Source organism: Delphinapterus leucas, chromosome 9 (genome assembly GCF_059928025.1).
Source record: "Delphinapterus leucas isolate spDelLeu-1000000601 "Yukka" chromosome 9, BTC_Dleu_Yukka2, whole genome shotgun sequence".
In the NCBI taxonomy this organism is placed as follows: domain Eukaryota; kingdom Metazoa; phylum Chordata; class Mammalia; order Artiodactyla; family Monodontidae; genus Delphinapterus; species Delphinapterus leucas.
In genome coordinates, this window is record NC_143137.1 from 60462930 (window position 1) to 60480545 (window position 17616).

The following is a 17616-nucleotide window of genomic DNA, read 5'->3' on the forward strand; positions in this document are numbered from 1 at the left end:
ACATGGAATAGAAATTTAGAGTTTGCAGAAAATGTTGATTTTTACTCTGGGGCCTGTTATTTGCCTCTCTGATAGTAAATGTTTTTGCTGTGACAGAATTTGGTTGAGGACTAGCCTTCATTGTTAACATGCCACCTCACAGGAAAATTGTGGGAGGAGAGACCTATAGCATTACCTACTTCACTTAATAGAAGGTACCTACATTTATAGACAAACACAAATCGGGACAATTGTGAAGAGCTAAAAAATACATGATTTGCTTCTTTTCAAAGCACATGTTCTCATCTCAAAAATACTGGCAGAACACTATGTACCATGCTAAATTTTGGATTGTCCCCAAATTATATGATTTCCCCCTTGATGACTAATTTTGTACAAATTTCTGACAACTATCCTAATAGCAATTGCCTTACAAATTGGTAAACCCAAATTCAATTTAGCATAACAATGAATGATTAAACCAGAAATTATAGAAGAAATTAACCCTGATGATGACCCGGCACCCTCAATAACAATGTTCATGTTTTCTTTAAAGCAAAGAATATGAATCACCTTTTTTGAAGACTTTTTTTTTTACAGGCTCCAGACGCGCAGGCTCAGCGGCCATGGCTCACGGGCCTAGCCGCTCCGCGGCATGTGGGATCTTCCCGGACCAGGGCACGAACCCGCGTCCCCTGCATCGGCAGGCGGACTCTCAACCACTGTGCCACCAGGGAAGCCCTTGAAGACTTTTTATATCATTTTCACCTTACAGACAGGTTAACACAACATTGATTTTCCACATATCAGGCGCTGACTTGCAAGCCTACTTAAGACCATATTTAAAATTTTATTGAGTTTTCTCATTAAATTATCTACCCAGAGGCAAAGGCAATAATGGTCTAGTTATTTTCCAGAGCATGAGGTTGAAATGCTGTAAAGAGAATCAAAATTGATTTAGAAACTGGGGGAATAGAGGGGAGATGGGACCATGTCCATGCTTACTTTTACTCCATTGTATGTGCTTGAATTTTACTTGCTTCAAAACTACAAAACTGCCTTAGAATATTGTGACATGACGCTTAAAAAGAGGGTGGTAGAAAAAGACAATCAGCACTTTTTTTTTTTTTTTTCGGTACGCGGGCCTCTCACTGTTGTGGCGTCTTCCGTTGCGGAGCACAGGCTCCGGACGCGCAGGCTCAGCGGTCACGGCTCGCGGGCCCAGCCGCTCCGCGGCATGTGGGATCCTCCCGGACCGGGGCATGAACCCGTGTCCCCTGCATCAGCAGACGAACTCTCAACCACTGTGCTACCAGGGAGGCCCAGCACATTTTTGATGTATCTATCTGGAGCGCCTTTTTTAGAGCTGCCCCCAGACAAATTATGGATTAAAGTTTGTTTGGGGGTGGCTTTCCAACTTCCCTTTAAGTAGCCTCTAAGGGTGCGATGACAGATGTTCTCACAATTTTGGTTGATAGAGGTCTATTAGTTGAGATACATAAACTGATATCTGTGAAATACTATATTCACCTCAACACAAGATCCTGAGGGCTATTTCTCTTAATTCTCTGAGTAATTTAAGCGAGTTTCAAGCTTTTAGGCTTACTAACTTGAAATCGAAAGCAAAAATATCTATCAATATTGACATCAGATTTGATGGATGCATTCAACGAACACTTAAAATACTTACTGGGTAATAACTATTTTTGAGGAATCTTGTTAAGGGCTAAAAGTATAAATCGTTGAAATCTACCAGATTTAGGATTAAACCTTAAGGGCAAGTATAAGAAAAGAGAAGGATCTAATTCAAAGAAGGACAAATACAGCATCTGTCCATGAAATAACCCTATTTTGAGTGTGTATTTCTCCATTTCCGTGAACCTAACATGTAGGTCTTCACTTTGGCTGCTCAAGACAAATGCCTGTGAAGTGTTTGTTACAATGCTTATGGTGATCTCTTCTCCCCCTTCCAGAGCTACCTAATCAGAGTTTCAGAAGTAGGGAGCAGGCTTCTATACAGAAGAAAGCTCTACAAGTAATATGGTATGTGGTTGGTGTTGAGAACCACTGGTTCAGCCAAGCAGCTGGGAGAGGAATCTTAATTTGCCTTTTCCCCCTCCCATCTTCTGAGCCTTCATTACTAAGTTCAGTGTAAGGATGGTGGAAGAGCTACTTGTCAAACCATCCTTCTCACTTGGATGATTGGGCATGTTCTCCAAATCTTAGTCTCCCTCAAATGCTAATAATCATCATGGCAGTCAAGAAGAGCAGAAGACAAGAATTTGGACTACAGTACAAGCTGCCCGGAGAAATCTGATTAAAGGACAAATATTACAACCCCAGATCATAATTTGCTTTGGCTCTGTCTTAAAGTGACAATAGGATCTCCAACTATCCCATGGCAGTCACCGCAGGAAGCACTGTACTTTCTGTGAAACACTTTATGAAATCTACATTCAAATTCTTTAGAGCATCATTTCTTCCACAGTCTAGTCTTACCCTGGGAATTGGTTTTCCCAGTTTATACTTTTTTGAAATCCATTGATACTTTGTGTTTTATTTGTTGTTATTTTAAATTTTGAAATGGTTAAAGTATTTACTTATATTGTATTATTGGAGGGAAACACACCTGGCCTAATTCCTTATTCCCCTTACCACAAGAAATGTGGCCTCCCCTGGCCTCCCCCCCAGCTCTTCATGGCCTTCTTTGTTTTCCATAAGATAACACTTCTGTGTTCTCAGTCCATTGGATACAGTTTAGAATTTGCCATAAGAGCATGTGATTCTGAATGCATAATACATGCTGCCTATGATATTAATATTTTTACATGTTTATGCTTTGTTTTCTCAAGTAGATGTTAAACTCTTTTACTGCCAACTCATGGTTTTGCAAGTTCAAGAAGAGACTGTATCTGTGTAAATTTTTACTTACCAAAAACGCTGAAGTTGAATTTCCCTTGCCCAATGATACTTAATTACCATTGGTTTTGCAAGTAAATAAGGGAAAAGAAATCACCTTCTGAAATTGCTGGTTAAAAGCACAAAATATTCAGCTTTTTTCCAGGCATCAAAAGTTGCTGCATGAATCCTGTCATTTCCAAGAAGCATATTTTAAAAAGTACAGCAGACTTATTCTGTACTCATTTAAAATAAAATCTCCCAATATTGCACTTTTTTTTTTTTTTTTTTTTTGCGGTACGCGGGCCTCTCACTGCTGTGGCCTCTCCCGTTGTGGAGCAAAGGCTCCAGAAGCGCAGGCCCAGCAGCCATTGCTCACGGGCCCAGCCACTCCGCGGCATGTGTGATCCTCCCGGACTGGGGCACGAACCCACGTCCCCTGCATCGGCAGGCGGACTCTCAACCACTGCGCCACCAGGGAAGCCCTGCACTATTTTTTTAGTACTTTTTCATAAGTCATAGGAAAACTCGACTTTAGAGAGATCTCTAAAATCCCTTAGTGGGACATTCTGAAAAGTGCTTTTGCAAGAAGATGATTCCATTACGGACTTCGTGACTTAGTTCCTTGTGTGTTTAATCACAAACAATGCAAAATGAATCAAGAACTCGAGATTTATGATGCTTCTTTTTCTTGGGATTTTTCAAAGGCATTTTATTGCCTCATGTGGGGCCTCTATCTGACAGTTTACCTTAGGAAAGATATCACATAATAGTATATGTCTGGAAAGGATTTTCTGAACTCAGTGAGTTGTTGACTCAAGCACTTTGTTTTATTTTTACCCCTAGTTCAAAGTATTCAATTATTTGTTAAGTACTCTAGCCTACTGTGTTATAGACACTTATAAAATGATTTTCTATGTACTGTAATTCCAAGTACCTTAAATCTCACATAAATTAAAGTTGGTGATGAAAAAAGAGTTGCAATAAACTACCAGTTATTTATGCAGATAGAGATAAAAATAAATCAAATGACCAAAAAGTGATTTATGAAATGATCTTGTCCTGGTGAAAAATTATTTAAATTATAAGGAACAGAACTCACTCATACTAGTCTTTGCCCCCCCCTCAACAAAAGCAGGGGGTGGGGTATGAGGGAGAAGATTTAATGGAAGAATTAAAACATATCTCATAATGCCCTGTTCTGTTAGGTGTCACAGTTAACAAAAACAAGCTCAGAAAATGAACAGGGGAGCTCCATTTCAGGTGCAGCATGGCCTCTCTTTGCTTATCTCATGGTATCTATCCCATTTTTCTCACTCCTCCTCTACAGACTGACTTTTTATGTCTACTGTAGACATGTCTGCTTTAGTACTTTTCAGTTCTGCCATTTAACAAAATGGATTAGAACCCACATCATAAGTCACTGAAGAGAGTATCTGTTTGGCTCAATGTGCTCCATGTGTCCTTAGGTGTTCTCAGGTCCAATGAGCAATGACCATCGCTCAGGAAATGTCCAGGAGTTGAGCATTCCAGCTCTGCCAGGGGCCTAGGCGTAGACCTATTGCTGGAGCTGATCCAGGTCTTTGTTCAAAACCCATTAGCCCTTCCACTTTACAGGAGTGTCCTTGCTCAAAACCTGAAAACTCCCCTCTACCTTTAGCAGGAGTTAACGGTTAACATAAATCTTTGAGTTAAAGGGTCCAGAGATAGGAAAGGAAGCTACAAGCAAAAAAAAAAAAAAAAAAAACAGATGGAACCAGCTGAGACCAAGATGGCAATGAATCTGACCTCCAACAGACCCTAAGTCTTATTATATGTTAATTTTACTATATTTGCACGTTAAATAACACACCTACTGGTGGCCTTGACCAGGCATTAAGGACCAAAAAAGGAAATAAAGGTGGGGGCTCCCCTCCCTCAAAAAAGCCCTGCCCCTTCCCTGTAGATTAATGAATATGCCTCCCCATAACTAGCTTCACTCCTCCTCCCTTTGTCTTTACACCTTAAAATTAAATCACTCTCACCGGGTGGGTTGATATGTGAACTTAGTTCCTGATTTTCCATTCTTTGGCCACTAAATAAAGCTTGTGCTATGTTGGTCTTATCTTCGGTTTCATTATTTGCCTACTTGGACCCGAACAGAAAAAGAACCCTCCCCCACTGAGGCAGAGAGCCTTGGCCAGGCTAGGGCCCAAGCAGGGTCCATACCACTTACTTCGGTAACAGACCCACCGAAAAGAAACATAGGCAGGGCAGGCAAATTGACCAATATAAACAATTTATCAAGTGAAGATACCAGAAAGGTATGGTATGGACAAGGGACAAGAGAGGCAGCTGAATGTGCAAAACAGCTAAGAACAGCAATAATAAAAACAATAGTAATAAATAACAAAAGAGAATTACCTAATTAACCTCTACCATAATAATTTATTTTAAACAAGAACAAAGCCAATTACTTCCTATGTCAATTGACTACAATTTATAATATGAAGCTAGTGAGTATATAACTGTGTTTATTTACATTTCAGCTCTGAGTTAGCATTTTGGGTATAAGGAGAGTGATGTGTATATGGAAAAATACATTAAATGGCCCCTGCTTGCAAAAAGCTTAGTTTCACTGGGGAAACAAAAGTTACCAGTGTGACAAGTGTAGAAAAACACAATTTATATTATCCATATTATGTATTATCCATAGTAGAGGATATAAACTGTAAGATCTACATGAGAATGAAAAGGATAATGAGACTTCCACTGAAGGAAAGCCAGATAATTCAGACCAACACTCATTCAGATGACATCTAGAAAAGAACAGAGTTAAAACAAACAAACAAGAATTGTTGGCATCATAGAGATAAGAAGATATTGAAGAATTTCCAGGTCAAGATTCAGGAGAAGATGGAAACGCAGAGACATGAGCATTTGGAACTGCTTCCTTGTTGATTCCCAAAGAGACTGCTCAGTCACCAAGCAGCTTTTGTCATCCTTATGTGTCTTATAGGACAGAAGATAAAACAGTGCCCACAGGTGAGGACTCTGGTACAATCCTGTACTTGGGTTAGGACTCAAAATAGCTTAACCATAGAAGTAAGGATGAACCAGAAGTAAGCTCTCCCCTGCAAGGACTATGGCCCAATGTCAAGTCATCAAGTTTGATAAAATTCTGAAATTGGATTAAAGTAATATCAGACTAGAGATTACAGGGCCACAGGTGCATGGCAGAAGTAAACAAAAATATTTTTGAGAGAAATATAACATTACCCAGGCCTCAAATTATTTCTACAAGCAATGTTTGAAATAAAGTGGCTGGAATGCAATAGAAGATAACCAGGCAATGATAATGCAACCAGTGATAACACAGAGAAACAGAAAAATATGCATATGAACAAGCAGAAATAATACAGTTAATGAGACCCATTGAAACTGGTCCATATATCTGAACTAATAAACACACTTTAAATAGTAGACTTTAATATAACTATGTTGGTTATGTTCAATGAGATACTAATGTGAATCCAAAAAAAAAATTACATAGCATATTTGAAAAAGAACAAAATAGAAATATTAGTGCTAAAAATTCTAGCAATTAAAATTGAGAACCCCCCCCAAAAAAAAATTGAGAACCCAATGGATGAGTGTAACAACAGATTAGGTACAACTAAAAAAAGAATCAGTTAACTGGAGAGGTAGATCAAAAGAAATTATGCAGAGAAAGAACACAGATAAGTGAAAGTAATGTACCTAAGAAGAGTAAGAGACATGGATAATATAGTAAAAAGTGCAAACGTATATTTAATTCCTTTTGCAGATGAAACGGAGAGAAAGTGGAAGAAGCAATTTTTAAAAAGATAGTAACTATGAATTTCCTAAAACCAATGAAAGACATCATCCACAAATTTAAGACATCCAAGTGTGAAAAATGCTGCATATGCCACACCTATACATATCATAGCAAAACTTCAGAAAACAAAATATAAAGAGAAAATCTTAAAAGCAGCCAGAGAAAAATAGATACTATTTTCAAATGAGTAACAATTAAAATAAGAGATGACTGGGCTTCCCTGGTGGCGCGTGGTTGGCCCCTGCCCCCCCATTAAAATAAGAGATGACTCCTTATCAGAAAAAAATATAGTGATATCTTCAATGGACTGAAAGAAAATAATTGATTTCTATGTCAGTGAAAATATCATTCAGAATTGCTCTGGAGTGATCCATAGGTCAGGACCTGCCTCACCAGTTATCCTTAAGAGAAATCTGTTCAAGAGAGAAGGCTGAAGTGTTTTATTTTGAAGCTTATGAAGCTTGTTGCTAAAATGTATCTTTCCTCACTCCATGTTTCCCACACCTCCACAAGAAACAGAAGGAATTGACCAAAGCAATCAGGACTGACTGGCATGTCTCATTCTTCCCAATACATGTACAAATGTAAATTCCTGGGAAATGGGCTCTGAGTACTAACCCCATTTCCCTAGCCCAGCTGGCAGTAAGCCACAGTGGGAGAGCTAGCTATCAATGAGACGTGGGCAGGGGAACCCCTGAAGGTTTCCTGAATTCTGTATTGACAGCCCAAGTTGGTCAGGACCAACCTTACACAAAAAAGCTCCAGAAAAAGAGTATATAGCATTGTCTTTAACAATTAAAAATGGAAGTATAAATGATTACCTGGAAGTGTTTACCAGTTTTAGAAGAGGAAATATACATATCTACATTTAAGTTTATAAAATTTTGTCTGTGAGACCACTAAAACAATATGGGTTTTTTAACCATAGTTTATGTGGCTCAAGCAGAAATATAAATTTTTCATATTGTAATATGCTTATCATAAAACAGCCCTAAAGTCCATCTGCAAAGGAATAATAGTTATAACTGGGCTTATATTACTTTCTCCTCTCAGAAATTTCATTTTTCAAAATAAAATATTATAATCATTACAGCAAAAACATAAAGAGAAAAATATAAACACTTAGTTGAACCTACAACTTTCTGATTAATCTTTCTGATTAATTTCTACCACCTTTCTGATTAATTTCTCCCATTCTAAAATTGGGTTGATGTGATCATTTTTAAAGAGACATTATGGGAAGTAGTCAAAGTTAGAGGAAATATCATGATTGTTTAATAGGAGTTTATAGATGTTGAATACTAAATCATAGGTGACATAACAAGCATAACTTTTCAGAAATACTTCAAAATAATTTTGGCCTAACACATACTTTCAGATGAATTAATTCAAAAGTTTTCACATAAAGAGAAATAGAGTTGGACTAATCATATAAAAGCTGATTGCATTTTTAAATTTGTTAAACACCCCAGGTAGATAAACTTGATTGAATTCTACATAATAAGTAGAGAAAGCACCTGTTACCTAAGAAATATGCATATATAAAAGCTAAGGGGATAAATTGGTTAACAGTGCACTATTTCAGTGAATGCTACATTTTTGTAAAGCATATTAGTGTTTAAATAATGATAACTGGGTATTAATTGAACTCCCGCAGGAAATATTTACTGAAATATATAATGTTTTCTGAAGGATAGCACAAAAATTTGGTACTTACTAAAGAGAACAAATAGAGACAATTACATTCTCAAACTATTGAATTGTATACCTCTCTTGATCATCTGACAACTTCATAATCACTTTAAGAAAACTGAATTAGACACTTTGATATAGACATAGACTTCCTTCTGCAGAGCTATCAATGACAAGGACAGTGTTAGAGATTGCAGAAAAGCTCTCATCAACTAAAACGTATCACAATTTAAAATTCCAGCACTGACATATTGTAACCATGACAGCATAGACACCCTCCTCCAATTGTACAATAAAAAGATAAGATCCTTCAGCATGATAACCATTGAAAAGATTAAATAATGAAACAGGACACATTTTTGTCACTTTGACATCTGCCTGCTGTGCAAGTACACAAAGAGAGAAAGTAGCCATCACTTTGAGTAGCATTTTCCAATCTGGAAGCTTTTAGGAAAATTACAGGGCACCAAAGAATTACAGTTCACATTAGAACTGATTGGTGTCACAGTCAAAAGAGGGAAAGATTTCTTGTCCTTTTGCAATAGGGATTTGTCTTACATGAGCAAAGATAATCACCTTCCGTAGTCACAAAACTAAAGTTATAGCTAATCGGAAGAAATCATCCATTGAGGTAAAACCTTCATTGGCTCTTGATTTAGTACTAAATTGATTTTGATCTTTATAAATGCCAGGCAGCTTTGACTGTGTTGTCAACATCTGTACAGAAATAATGTTGCTGGACCAAGGTTTTTCCAAGGTTCTATCCTAGAAAGATGCTTGGCTCCTATTAATATTGGTAGTGGCTCTGATTCCAAATAAAGTATAATTTTTCAATATCCAGGGTAGCATCATTAGGGTAATCATATTAAACAGGACTGGCTTCCCATCTTTCCCAGTCAAGGAGGAAATGTTTGACAATAGCAGCCGTTTCACTTGGAATCACTAATCACAGGCCTTGGCCCTGCTTCCTTCTGAATTTTAGCTCAGAGCTAACAGAGAACAACAAACATATAACTATGTTATTCAGCAAAGGAAGGGGAAGAGAAAGTAATTGGGTGATTTAATGTTTTTAACAATATCTAAATCAATTGTTTACTGAGTACAAGATGTTTTAGCAGCAAAATCATTCAAAAAAGGCTTGAGGAAAACTGACAAAGCTAGATAAGGCAGATTTATACCTAATAAACATATTTAAGAAAACTGCCACCTGTTTTTTGAAATAAATAAAACTGGTGGTGAACTTAGCAAGCTAGCCAGTCTAAATTTTATGAAAGTGCTAAATGATAAGTACATAAACCTACAGGGATTCATGAACCACAAAGCTGAATTCTCTGTTACTCTTGGTAAAGGAAGAGAAAGAAAGAAATAGAAAAGTCAAACTCACAATTAAAACAGGCCAAAAAGCTGTACAAAATATATTTGAATGATTAAGTTTAATTTCATTCAGTATTAGAAATATACTTAGCATTCTGAAGATATCCTCAAAAAGTAAAAATAAAATGTCTAAAACAATTCTACGTATATTGCTTGACGGAAAATGGTTAAATGATAGCAACTGAAAAATCTGTTTTCAGATATTTTAGCCTAATTCATTTTGTTTTGATCGTTTTAATATTAGCAAGGCAGAAGTGTTGTATACAATGGGGATTACTGCACAAAGACCAGGGTGGACCTGTCTTGGCAGGAAACAGATTTTCATTAAGATGGAGCAATTCAAGAGACCTTAATAAAGGAACTATTTACAGAGTGTCGACAGGGTTAATGAAAACAGTAAGAGATGTTGAAGTACCCAGAGATAGCAGAGCAGGAATCTGTTACCACCCTAAGCTGGAAAGAAATAAAAGAGTAAATAATGTTATCAGAGCTGGAGTTATGGAGGAGAGATTGTCCAACAGAAGAAGTTGTAGTCTTGAGTGCCCAGAGGCACAACCAGAATGCTGAAGCAAAGCAGGGAAGAAATGGTGAAGAAATATGACTACCTCTTCCTTCTTTCTCATTTCAATGTTATGTTAATGGCTTTCATTGGCTAAACTCAACGAGTTTATCCAGGTGACAAGGGAATCTGGCAATCAATGCTAGCCCTAAGGGTTAGACATGCAGGGCAACAAGTGAAGAACAGAATGCTAGAGAATGAGGATGAGTGAAGCAAATGTGGAATAACCAGCATACAATGTATGTCTATTGGTTGTTAAATGGCCACATTACGAGCTGTGAAATAATGAGGAGACACTTTTTGCTGATTTGTAGTAATTTCAATTATTTCTTCCTTTGATCTTTTATGGCTGTGGTTTATTTAACTCTTCTCATCTTGTTAGATTATTTCCAGTTTTTTACTGTTATAAACAATATTGTAATAAACATTCATTACTGACAGGTGATAGAGTTATAGAAAAGTTGTTTTAACTATTATATATAGGATGGATAAACAACAAGGTCCTACTGTATATAGCACAGGGAACTATATTCAATACCCTGTGATAAATCATATGGAAAAGAATATGAAAAAGAATGTATATATGTCTAACTGAATCACTTTGCTGTACAGTAGAAATTAACACATTGTAAATCAACTATACTTCAATAAATTTTTTTTAAAAAGTTAGTTTTAAAATAAATTTGATTGAGGTGTAATATACTTACAATAAAAACATCACATTTGAAGTGTACAGTTTGGTGACATTTGACAACTGACACCCTTGTAAACACCATACCAATCAAGATACAGAACATTTACATTCCCCCCAAAAATGTTTCCTTGTGTCCATTTGTAGTCATTCTCCCTCAACTATTACTCATATTTCTAATAAACTAGGCTTGCCTATTCTAGAAGTTTATAAAATGGCATGTTTGCTCAAATGTCTATGAAATGCAGCCTTTTGTTGCATATACCAGTAGATTTCTCTTTTTTATTGCTGAGAAGTATTCCATCACAGGAATAAACCATAATTTGTTCATACATTCACCTATCAATGTCTTCAGTTTGGGGCTATCATGAATGAAGGTGTTATAAATATTTATGTTTAAAAGTATTCAGGTTAAAATATAGGCATAGTTTTTTTCTCATGGATAAGTACCTATGAGAAAAAGGAGTGTATTATATGGTAAGAATATACTCTATAAAAATGGCCAAACTGTTTTCAAAATTGTTGTACCATTTTACACAGTCACCAGGGATGTGTGGTAGTTTCAGTTGCTTTACATCCTCACCAATACTTACTCTTCGGTACGCGGGCCTCTCACTGTTGTGGCCTCTCCTGTTGCAGGGCACAGGCTCCAGACACGCAGGCTCAGAGGCCATGGCTCAAAGGCCCAGCCACTCTGCGGCATGTGGGATCTTCCCAGACCGGGGCACGAACCCGTGTCCCCTGCATCGGTAGGCAGACTCTCAACCCCTGTGCCACCAGGGAAGCCCACCAATAGTTACTCTTGCCAGTCTTTTCCATTTAGCTATTCTAATAAGTATATAGTGGTACCTTATTTTAATTTGCATTTCCCTAATGACTAATGATGTTGAGCATCTTTTCATGCACTTTTTGTCCATTTATATATCTTCTTTAATGAAAGGTCAGTTCACATTTTTGTCTTTTTAAAAAATATCAAGTTTATCTTCTATTATTGCAAGATTTCTTTTGTCAGATGCAAGATATATTTACGTGAGCATAAGTTTTCAATTTTGATGAAATACAGCTTAATGGTTTTTGTTTTATTTTATGGCTAGTGATTTATTTGGTACACATTGTCTTAAAACTCTTTGCCTACTTAGTGTCATGAAGATTTCATTCCATCTTTTCCTCTATATGTTTTATATTTTAGCTTTTATGCTTAGGTCTATGATCTATTTTAAATTAATTTTTGTGTGGTCTGAGGTAGAAGTTGAAGTTTTAAAAAATTTTCCATACATTTCCCATACACTGAAAACACTATTTTCCCTGTCAAATTACTTTTATGTCTTTGACAGAAATCAATGTGTGTGTGCATGTGTGTGTGTGTGTGTGTGTGTGTGTTTAGCACTATTTTTGGACTCTATTCTATTCCATTGACTTGTATGTCTATTGTAAGACATATGATTCTACACTCTGATTATTGTAGTTTTATAGTAAGTCTTAAAATCAATCAGCATAGGGGCTTCCCTGGTGGCACAGTGGTTGAGAGTCCGCCTGCTGATGCAGGGGACACGGGTTCGTGCCCCGGTCCAGGAGGATCCCACATGCAGCGGAGTGGCTGGGCCCGTGAGCCATGGCCACTGGGCCTGCGTGTCTGGAGCCTGTACTCCACGACGGGAGAGGCCACAACAGTGAGAGGCCCGCATCAGTCAGTGTAATTTCTCCCACTTTGTTTCCTTTTTAAAAAGTTATTTTGGCTATTCTCAGTCATTTGCATTTCTATGTAATTTTTGGTATTAGCTTGTCAATTTTTAAAAACCTCTGCTGAAATTTTGATTGGGATTACACTGCATTTATAGATAAATTTAGGAAGGCTGTATACCTTAACATTACTTGCTCTTCCAATACATGAATACCATGTACCTTCCTAGTGATTTATATCATCTTTAATTTCTTTCATCAGTGTTTTGTAGTTTTCAATGTATATGTCTTTTACAGATCTTATTAAATTTATTTTGAAATATTTTATGGTTATTTTGATACTATAATAAATTATATTGTTTTAAAATCTTCATATTCCAATTTTTGTGATATCCATATAAAAATACAGATGAAATTTTGTAAATTGAGCCTTGTATCCTGAAATTCATTTATTATTGTCACAAATTTATTTATTTATTTACTTATTTATTTACTTACTTACTTACTTTTGGCTGCATTGAGTCTTTGTTGCTGTGCATGGGCTTTCTCTAGTTGCAGCGAGCAGAGGCTACTCTTCTTTGCTGTGTGTGGGCTTCAGTAGTTGTCGCTCACGGGCTCTAGAGCACAGGCTCAGTAGTTGTGGCGCACGGGCTTAGTTGCTGTGCAGCATGTGGGATCTTCCTGGACCAGGGATCAAACCTATGTCCCCTGAAATGGCAGGCGAATTCTCAACCACTGTGCCACCACGGAAGCCCACAAATTTATTTATTATTCTAACAGCTTTTTAGTGTCCTCAGGATTTTCTATTTTGCTATTTATGCTCTCTGTGAATAAAAAGTTTTATTTCTTCCCTTCCAATTTTTATATCTTTCATTTATTTCTCTTGCCTTATTGCAATGGCTAGAATAGGCAGTAAAATATTGAATACAAATAGTGATAAAGGGCATCCTCTCACTGTTCCTCATCTTAGGGAGAAAGAATTCAGAGTGTCACCATTAAGTATGAAGTTAGCTACAGAATTTTCATTAATACATTTTACCAACATGAGGCAGGTTCCTTTTACTCCTATTTTACTGAGAATTTTTACCATACATTGGTCTTAAATTTCGTTAAATGCTTCTTTTGCATTGATTGAGATGGTATGTTTCTCCTTTATTTTCTTAGTGTATATTAAATGAGTTTTGAATGATGAACCAATCTTTATTTCCTGGGATAAACCTGACTTAGTCATGTGGTATTATCCTTGTTTATATATTGCTGGATTCTATTTACTACTATTGCTGAGGGTTTGGTCTATGCTTATGAAAATTATTGGTCTGTGACTTTTTCTTGTATTGTCACTGTAAGATTTTTAAATAAATGTTAGCCAGCCTCATAAGAGTATCTGAGAAATTTTCCCTCCTACTCTATTTTCTGAAAGAATTTGTATAATATTAATATTAATTCTTCCTTGAATGTTTGATAACTTTCACCAGTGAAACCATCTGGGCATGGAGTTTTCTTCATAGGGGATTTTTTAAATTAAAATTCAATTTCCTTAGTAAATATAAATCCACTCAAAATTTCATTTTCTTCTTGAGTTCATTTAGGAAAATTTTGTTTTTCAAAAAATTTGTCTGTTTTATCAAAGTTGTTGTATTTATTGAAATAAAGGTGGTTATAATACTTCCTTATTATTCTCTTAAGTTCTGTATGATCTGTAGTGATCTGTATGATCATTTTTGATTTAGGTAATTTGTGTTCTTCTCCTCTTCATTACTGATCACTTTTGATAGGGAGTTTACCAATCTGATTAATCTATTCAAGTAACTAACTTTTGGTTTTATAAATTTTATTTATTACCTGTTTTCTATTATAAGGATTTCTGCCACCAATGAATCTTACAGTTTTCATTTATCTGAAATGAATCATTTTATTTTATTTTATCCTTGCTATTAAAGGATATTATTAGTTACCACAGAATCCTAGGTAAACAATTTATTTTTCTTTCAACACTTTAAGGATGAACGTCTATTTTCCCCTCTCCTCCACTATTTCTGAAAAGGAGTTGCCATAATTCTTATCCTGTTCCCGTTTATATACTATGTCTTTTTTTCTCTATATGCTTTCATGATTTTCTCTGCATCTTCAGTTTTTAGCAGTTTGACTACGACGTGCATATGTATGGTTGTTTTCCTTATACTTATCCTGCTTTGTGTTTGGTGAGTTCCTTGGATCTATATACCAGGGTTTTTCCCCCATGAAAGTTTACACAGTTTTCAGCCACTATCTTCTGAAGTTTTTTTTTTTTCTGCTCAATCTTACTCTCTTTTGATTCTGAGATTCCAGTTGCACATATTTTAGACCATATGGTATTATTCTACAAAACACTGAGTCTCTGTTTATTTTTCTTCCATTTTTAAATTATTCTCCCATATTCAGATTGAATAATTCCTTTCTATTTGGTGGAAGAACTGATATCTTTACAACTGAATATTTTCATCCAATAATATGGTATCTCTCCTCATTTATTCAGACATTTGTTACACCCTTAAATATTTTTATGGGTTTTATTCTGTAAAGACCTTGATTCCTATTAGTGTATATCTTCATTCATTCACAGTAACCATATATCTCCACAATTTCACAGTATATTAATCATTTTTTTAAACACAACTATTTTTCAAGCCAGTTACTCTGTACTCTTTCCTGATAACTGGGCATTGATTGTAATAAAAATTCTGTGGCAAACAATTTCATGGCAACCAAATTAAAATGCCAAAAGACAAGCAACAAACTGAGAAAAATATTTGCTGTTCTATCACATAAAAAAAAATGGTATCTATAAAATACAAAGAGTTCTTAAAAACTGAAGAAGAATAAGACAAACTGTAAATATAGGCTAGAGAAATACACAAATATTGCACAACAAAAAGAGACACAAATAGTTTTAGCCATGAGAAGATGGTCTACTTTTTTCCATAATAAAAAATGCAAATTAGGAGAGGAGAGCAAGATGGTGGAGTAGGAGGATGTGGCACTCACATTCCCCCATTAACACATCAAAATGTACATCTACATGTGGAGCAATTCTCACTGAAAACTAACTGGAGACTGGCAGAAAGACTTTTGTACAACCAAGGCTGTAAGAAAGCTCCACACAGAATTGGGTAGAAAGGGAAGAGAAGTGATCAGGCCAGGACCTGATCCCCTGAGAGGGGACACAGAAGGAGGAGGGATTAGAAGGGCAGAGATCCTCCCTGGAGAGTGAGTGGTTTGAGCCACATATTGAGTGCCCCAGCGATGGGGTCTGACACTGGGAAGATGTGTCCCCTGAGCTGGTTAGAAAATCAGTGAAACTAACAGGAGGGCTGTAATAAACTGAGACTCTGCTCATGAAGAGCACACACACACTTGCTTATTCCTGGAACAAGGTAGAGAAAAAAAGAATGACACAGCACAGGATTCTGGCTGGTTCCTGCAACCACCTGAAAAAAAAAGACTAACAAAACAGAAATATATTAGTTCAAAGAGTTCAAAGCATTAGTAATAAGAATGTTAACTAAATTATGGGGGAAAAAAACAGATAAACACAGTGAGAATTTTAACAAGGACCTAGAATATATATAAAAAAGAATCGGTCAAAATTGAGGAATAAAATAACTGAAATGAAAAATACATTAGAAGGAATTAACAGCAGACAACATGACACAGAAGAATACATAAGTAATCTGGAAAATAGAATAATGGAAATCACTCAATGGGAACAGCAAAAAGAAAAACAAATAAAATGAAAGTGAGAACAGTTTAAGGGACCTCTGAGACAACATTAAGCATACTGACATCTGCATTATAGGGGTCACAGAAGGAGAAGAGAGGGAGAAAGGGGTTAAAAATTTATTTGATAAAATTATGGCTGAAAACACCCCAAACTAGAAGGAAACAGATATCTAAGTACAAGAAGCACAGAGGGTCCCAAAGATGATGAACCCAAAAAGATGCATACCAAGACATATGATAATTAAAATGACAAAAGTTAAAGATAGACTTCTAAAGGCAGCAAGAGAAAAACAAAGAGTCATATAAAAGGGAATCCCTATAAAGCCATCAGCTAATTTCTCTGCAGAAACTTTGCAGGCCAGAAAGGAGTGGCATGATATATAAAAAGACATGAAAGAGGAAAACCTACAACTTAGGATACTCTAGCAAGATTATCATTTGGAATTGAAGGATGTATAAGGAGCTTCTCAATCAAAAACTAAGAGTTCATCAATACTAAACCTAACCTAAAAGAAAAGTTACAGGGTCTTCTCTAAGTGAAAAAGAAAAGGACACAACAATAAGTATCTATAGGAAAGGAAAAAAATCTCACTAGTAAAGGCAAACATATGTAAAAGCGAGGATCAACAACTTAGGTAATTTTTTATAAAAATCAAAAACCAAAAAAAATATAAAAAGAAATATAACTACAATAAGCAGTTAAGGGATAAACATGAAGATGTAAAATATGACATCAAAAATGAAACGTGGGGGAGGGGAGTAAAAAATGTAGATCTACAAGAATGTGTTTGAACTTAAATGACTACCAGTTTAAAACAAGTAGATATAGTGATATGTCTACAGATAGGAACCTCATGGTAACCACAAAGCAAAAACCAGCAATAGATACACAAAAGCTAGAGAGAAAGGAACACAAGCATATGAATAAATCAAATCACCAAACCACAGGGAAGAAACTAAAAGAAGAAAAGAACAGAGAAGAATGACAAAAACAACCAGAAAACAAGGAATAAAATGGCAGTAATCAATAATCACTTTAAAAGTCAATGGGTTAAATGCTCTAATCAAAGATATAGGGTGGGTGATTGGATAAAAAAAAACAGGACTCATCTATATGCTGCTTACAAGAGACTCACTTCAGAGCTA